Below are 6549 nucleotides of genomic sequence, written 5' to 3'. Positions count from 1 at the left end.
GCACACCTCACGGTCGACCGCTGATCAGGAAAACAATTTTCTCAGTTTGAGTTGGTTTTAGGTATTTTTGAGCCTAGATCCGCTTCCCTGCCATATATATCACATGTTCATGAATTTTTACGTCTTTTTCAGAGTTCTAAAAACCCTAGCAACCACCAAAGCCTCTCCTAAACCCTAGTTTGATTTTTGAGAAAGTTCAAGAGCTTTTGGAGCGGGATTTCGGTTTGTTTTGGGCTTGTGGCTTAGGGATCTACCTTGGAATTGCATCTTTCATGTTTTTCAATAAGTGTTAGGTGAGTTTCATCTGTGCTAACCCTACACCCAAGTTTTTAAAGGTTTTTAATGAGTTTTAATGTGATTTTATTAAGCCTAATTGACTAATTTGAGTATAAAATCAATTATTTTATATTATATGAATAAAGATCAGATCTTTCTTCATTTAAAAGCTTAAGAATGATTTTCCAGAGGTGATTTAAGATCTAAAAGTAAATAACAATGTGGTTTAACTGAGTTTTGATGTTTTTATCGACATATCGATGTTTTCGTGCATGTTTAGGGTTTGAATATGATATATCATGCAATTAATCATTTCATTGCTTAATAATCTTTAGAGATGTTAATATAGTATTTATAATATTCTACATAAGTTTTATGACGAATTAAAAAGTTTGAATCATGAAAAACACTCACGAACACAAAAATCACAAACCTACAAAGCAGGCTGTTGATCGCGGTCCGGTCGACCACCGCTTAAGGTGCGGTCGACCACCAGCCAGGCAGAAGCTTGTGCATGTTTCGACTCACATGTGATGTTTTTGAGGGATTTTATCGATCTATATGAGATGTAATATTAAGTTTATGACCTATTCAACACCTGAGGTGTTGGTGAACATGAAATATGGACACGGACATTGAGATACGTGCACTAATGCTTGAATTATGTTCTTAAATAAATATATGTGCATAGGGGAGATGCACAATACATGTTTGAGTTAATTGTTGTTGGTATAATACATAATAATACATACTTATCTATTGGGGATGTTTCGGTGTGGACGTTTATCCCTTAATGAGACCTCGACGGTACCACACTAGGAGTATTTGGTCATTATCCCGTAATGAGACCTCGGCGTACCAATACTTGAAGATGATCGATGTGTTTTCGGATTGGGCTGATAAACCTGTACCCCATGGTACGATCATCTAGATGCATCATCCGGAATAGGGGAGATAAAACCTATTGCCGTATAACGATTGAGTATGGACGTTGAATCCACATGTGAATGTGAGAACCTTACAAAAGTATCGTTATGTGATAAAGACATATACACACAGTTGTAGTTTGTTCCCATGTTAGATTACCGAATTGTGGGGTATATTTTGGATACATAACATACATGATATGGCCTATGGTGATATTTGAGCTGGATGATATTTCCTTATGACAGCGCCAACTACCCGAGGGTAGTTCGAGATGTGACATTGGTTCATTATGGTAGAGGTTTGGAGTATTTTTTTTCTTCATGTACTGTTTTCATTCATAGGATTGGAATTGGTATTTAACAATTCACAATTCAAGACATGGTATATACATGAGGGTTTTCTTATTTGGATTACTTCGCTCGACATACTAATTCTCGTGTTGTGGGTTTCTAAATACCAATCTCCATTTAGAATTATATGATTGGTTTTTATAGTTATATGTACTAACAGTATTTTCTTATATACTCCTACCCCTTCCCCTGGGGACGGTGGAGATGATCTCACTAGCGCTTTGACGCTCGTTGCTTTCCCCCTTTTTAGACAGTGAGTCCTTTGAACGGAGAGTCGTAAATTGATTGGATTGTATCTTATATTCCATCTAGTTATTTACTTGTAGTTATTCCAGAGCTTCATATTTAGTTGTTTATTTTAAGACTTTAGAGATTGTGATTATTTTGTAGAGGCCGAGTGCCTTAAGGAGATTTCATTTGACTCTTGTGATGAGACATACTACATTTATTTCAGTTTCAGAGATATCTTATTTATTTACAGTTGGGCCCTGATGATGTTGTTTATCTATACTTCCTCTGTGATTATTCTTTTCTGTGTACTACTCCTTTATTATTTGCATGTTTGTACCTTTACTTGTTTGTTGATTCTACTAGAGAGATATTAACTGTGATGGTAAAACATGTTGTTGCATGGTGTTGGTACATGGCAGGTTTGACAATCCAGGCTTCACATTGGACTACAGCTTTGTGTGAACCCTGGGGTGTCACGGTGTCTCAAGAAGCCTCCAATTTTTCACGTTTACTTGAAGCTTTGGAGATCCACTACAAGAAGGTTTACTACAACAAGGAGTACGAGCTAGGGGTTGTTCGATCTACCATCGAATCACGCTATGAAAGTAAGCTTTCGAAACTTTTAGATTCTCTATTTATTATAGGGATCATGTTAGATTTAATTAGGATGGTCCTGGTGTGAATTTCATGCTCTCTACATGCTTAGTATTTTTGTACATACAGTCTTCCGCTACATATTTTGCATGTAGACTTAGCACGAATTTCCTTCATGGTATCAGAGCCATGGTTCCATCTAATTGAATCTTTACATGCATATCTAACTCATGGAGAATTTTATACTTGCTTCTAATTACTAGTTTAATTAAAAGATGTTTTAATGAAACTAGTTAACTAATTCAAGTCGTTTTGTAATTAGTTATACAAGTTATTTATTCAAAAATATGATTTTTGGTTCATAAGTTTTTAGGAGTAAAAACACTTGCATAAATTGCAAAACACTTGATCACAACTAGTGTAGTTATATGTTGGAAGCATGATAGTCCTATTTGAGTTTAAATTATCCCTATGTTATCTAGTTTTCCAATTTGTTGCATGATGCGGCATAGTTATGTACCAAAATTGCAAGTGCACAATTTATCAAGTTATAGTATAAAAAATATCAATCCCACGAGGAAGGTGATTTTAAGAGATTATTAGAAATGGTTCTTATGTTTTGTGCATGACAATTAGGAATAAAGAATAAGTGTGATTGTGATGAGTGGTTGTTTTGATTTATGTGCAAGAGATAATAAATTGAATTTTAGAGGAGAGAAGGAAGAATTAAAGAATAAATGAAATCACAAGGCAAGAAATATGAATTAATAAAATCAAGAAATAAAACTAAGAATGAAAAGAAAATTTAAGAAAGTCAAGATGGAGGATTCAAAAGAGGTAAGAAATCTAGAATATAATCCACTAACCAATTTCAATTACAAAATATAAACTATTCTCTTTTTATCATATTTCAACTTAGATTTATTAAGCATAGATTATCAAACCATTTAAGGAAAGTGTAACCTATCAAATTATCATCTAAGTTAAAATTACTATTCATGATAAGAACAACAACATGATAATAATCCTAGAATTCATAAGCATAACCTATCAAACCATTTAAGATAAGCATAGATTATCAAATTCTTCTTCTACCGATTAGTTCTCTAGTTGATTATCCTAAACATGAACATTTTAAGTGCAAGAGAATAATTCATACAATATAAAGGAAATTAGACTAGTTTCATATAATTCTAAACTTCCTACAAGAATTAAATTCACATCTTTAAGAAATAAAAACAAGAAAAAGAACTAATTACAAAAATAAAAAGAAAAGAAAAATCTAAACTATGAACAAGAAATAAATCTAACTACAAAGAAAATAAAAATCTACACTACAAAATATATTACAAAAAATTAAATGCGAGAAAATAAATCTATTCTACAAATTAAAGTGCAAAAAGAAATAAAAAGACAAGAAATTAAATCTACACTACAAGCATGAATTTAAATCTAACTAATAAGCAATAATAAAGAAATTACTAAAAAGAAATAAAAGAGAAAAGAAATGCAAACCTTCAAATTGCTCTTCATCTCCATCCTCATCATTCAACAAGAGGAGAAAGAACAAATTTAAAGAGGAAAAAATTATTTTTATTAATTGCAACTAAAAGTTACAATTTTGGAAGGCCTTCTTAATTAAGAGTAGCCCTCCTCTCCAAAAGGAGTTACAAAAATTTTCACACGCTTAACCCCTCACTCTCTACCCCTATTTATAGTAATCTTCAATGAATATGAGCCATTGGATTTGTCTTGAGCCCCAAGCAACAATCTCCACCTTTGATTTATTTGATTTTTGTTCTTCTCTAGCCCAACCATAGGAGGTCCAATTGATTTTTAAAAAACAAATCCGGTCTAATAAGCAATGAAGAGTTTTTGGCCCATGAAGAGTTCACAATGATTTTCGGCCCATTGAAATTCTGCAGTAATCACCAATGAAACCGGTCTCCTATTTCATGAAATCCAATGCATTTAATTTTGAAAACTAAATCCCAATGCTGCAGCAGCTTGTCCGGCCCATACAAATGGAAATCTTCATCAAAGTCTGCCCCATTGAGCTTCACTTGATTTTCAAAAGAAAATCAAAATGCATCAAGCACGTCCGGCCCAAAAATCAACTCTGCAGTCCACAAGGAAATCCGGCCCAATTCTTTGCTGTGATTTTCAAAAATCAATTCAAGTCCAAGTCCGGTTCCTTATCTGCAGCCTATCATTTATTTGAGGAAAATGACAGGTCCGGTCCAACAAATTGCAAGCAACCAAAATTCCGGCCCAATTTGATATCCAGCTGCAGCAACCAAAATTTCAAACCAAGTCCGGTCTTCTTTGAGTTCATCCTTCAAGCTAAATTCGGTCCAATGCAAGGTTGTAATCAAATTTTTGATGGGCTTTGGGCTTTCAAAATATTTTCCTCTTTTAAGCTTTTGCTTCATGGGCTTCTAAAATGCTACAAAATAGAGAAGAGAGATTTAAGGGGTTTTTACATTTAATAATATTTATTTATATTTTCATTCAATTATGTGGAAACTAAGCTAATAACAATTATTAATGGTATATTTATTCATGTAAAATAGATAATGAGGATATAAAATTGTAATAAAATGTGATTATCATTGCATAACTAGATAGATGCATATTTATTAATGTCGATTAAAATATATACTTTATCATCTTGCGTGGATGTTATGTTTATGGATGGTAGTGGACAACAATTCTTTTGCATTTTATTTTTGTATTGATGTAATAAAGCTAGAATTGTAATAAGTTACGACCTCTTCCCTCCCGAGCATGGGCTATGACCACGGGTTTAGGCACTTTCTTACCGATCATGGGCTACGCCTACGGGTATATGCCCTTGTTCGGGTGTGGGAGGGTATGGTTGTTTAATTAAGTTATTTCATTTATAGCTTTTGTTTTACATTCAATGCAATATTACTACCCATCCTTCGAGATGGTTTTCCCCTATAAATGGGGCTTGCACGTCCTATGTTTATATGGTTGTAATAATACAGAGTTTGCAAGGGAGGTAGCATTACAAGGAGTTACAAATAGCTTGCCAAAATATAATTAGTGTAGTTGTGTTTTATTTCTTTAGTTGTCCACTGCCATTCCATATTGCTTTTACATATGTTGATATGTTAGTTGTGCCCCAGTTGTAGATGTCAATACAATAGGGTGCTATATTCTGCGAAGTTTATATCTCTATCTCACTAGAGAATATTTTTTATTATAAAAACTCATTTTTAAACTCTGTGAGACATGGTAATAAGAGTTTATTGACCATAGACTGGTGAGACCGACATTAACATCGTGTTAGTGTGAAAGATAAATAAACATGAAGCAGTTGAAAAAGATGTATTTAGAACAAACTTTTAACTAGTGTCTAGGAAAGTGATTATAAGATATAGCTCATGGGGTGATGTCGAACTTAAGATTAGGGGTGATGCCCAATCTTTTGCGCTATAGTCTTAAAGAGCTTGGTTACTTAATTAAAGTCCGATGAATATTCCCGATAAATAGCTCGGAATCCTCCCACTAATCTTGCACTTACCTGGCTAGTTTAATTATTGTAAGTATAAATATAGAGCATCTTTAAACTATATCAAGTTTGATTACGATAAAAAATTTATGAAATTGTCCGTAGCCCTCCATCATTTTAGTTGAATACTATTAAGCTTATAAAGACTATGTTTATTGGCTTACGTCAAGGCAGAACTATTCTATGGCTAAGTAGTATTCATCTGTATACAAGATATAAGGATAGCTTAAGTTGGTTATGCGACTTTATTGGCATACGTTAAGAGTCTGCATAAGTTAAATTTAAGCCAATCAAGAAATGATGGGTCCAAACTTGACTAGCATTTTATGATTTGTTGGCATACGTCAAGGTTATAAAAGACTAGGGGTAAAATCATATCAAGAATTATAAGAGTATAAAAGACAAAAGTTGTCTACCAATTATTGTGTGTATCAATTTGTTGGCTTACGTTAAGGTTGATGCATTCAATGATAATTAGACCTCACTTGAAAACAAAGAGTTGTTTTCCGATCACCTCTTACAAGGTTTTAAGAGACTCAAAAAATAGTGGGAGGCATAACTTAGATAAAAAGGGACCAAATCTATTTTACGTATTGAAGATCTGCTGAAATACTTTTTTTCTCTTTTTTAGGC

Source organism: Asparagus officinalis, chromosome 8 (assembly GCF_001876935.1).
Source record: "Asparagus officinalis chromosome 8, Aspof.V1, whole genome shotgun sequence".
Taxonomy (NCBI): domain Eukaryota; kingdom Viridiplantae; phylum Streptophyta; class Magnoliopsida; order Asparagales; family Asparagaceae; genus Asparagus; species Asparagus officinalis.
This window is presented reverse-complemented; position numbering follows the sequence as displayed.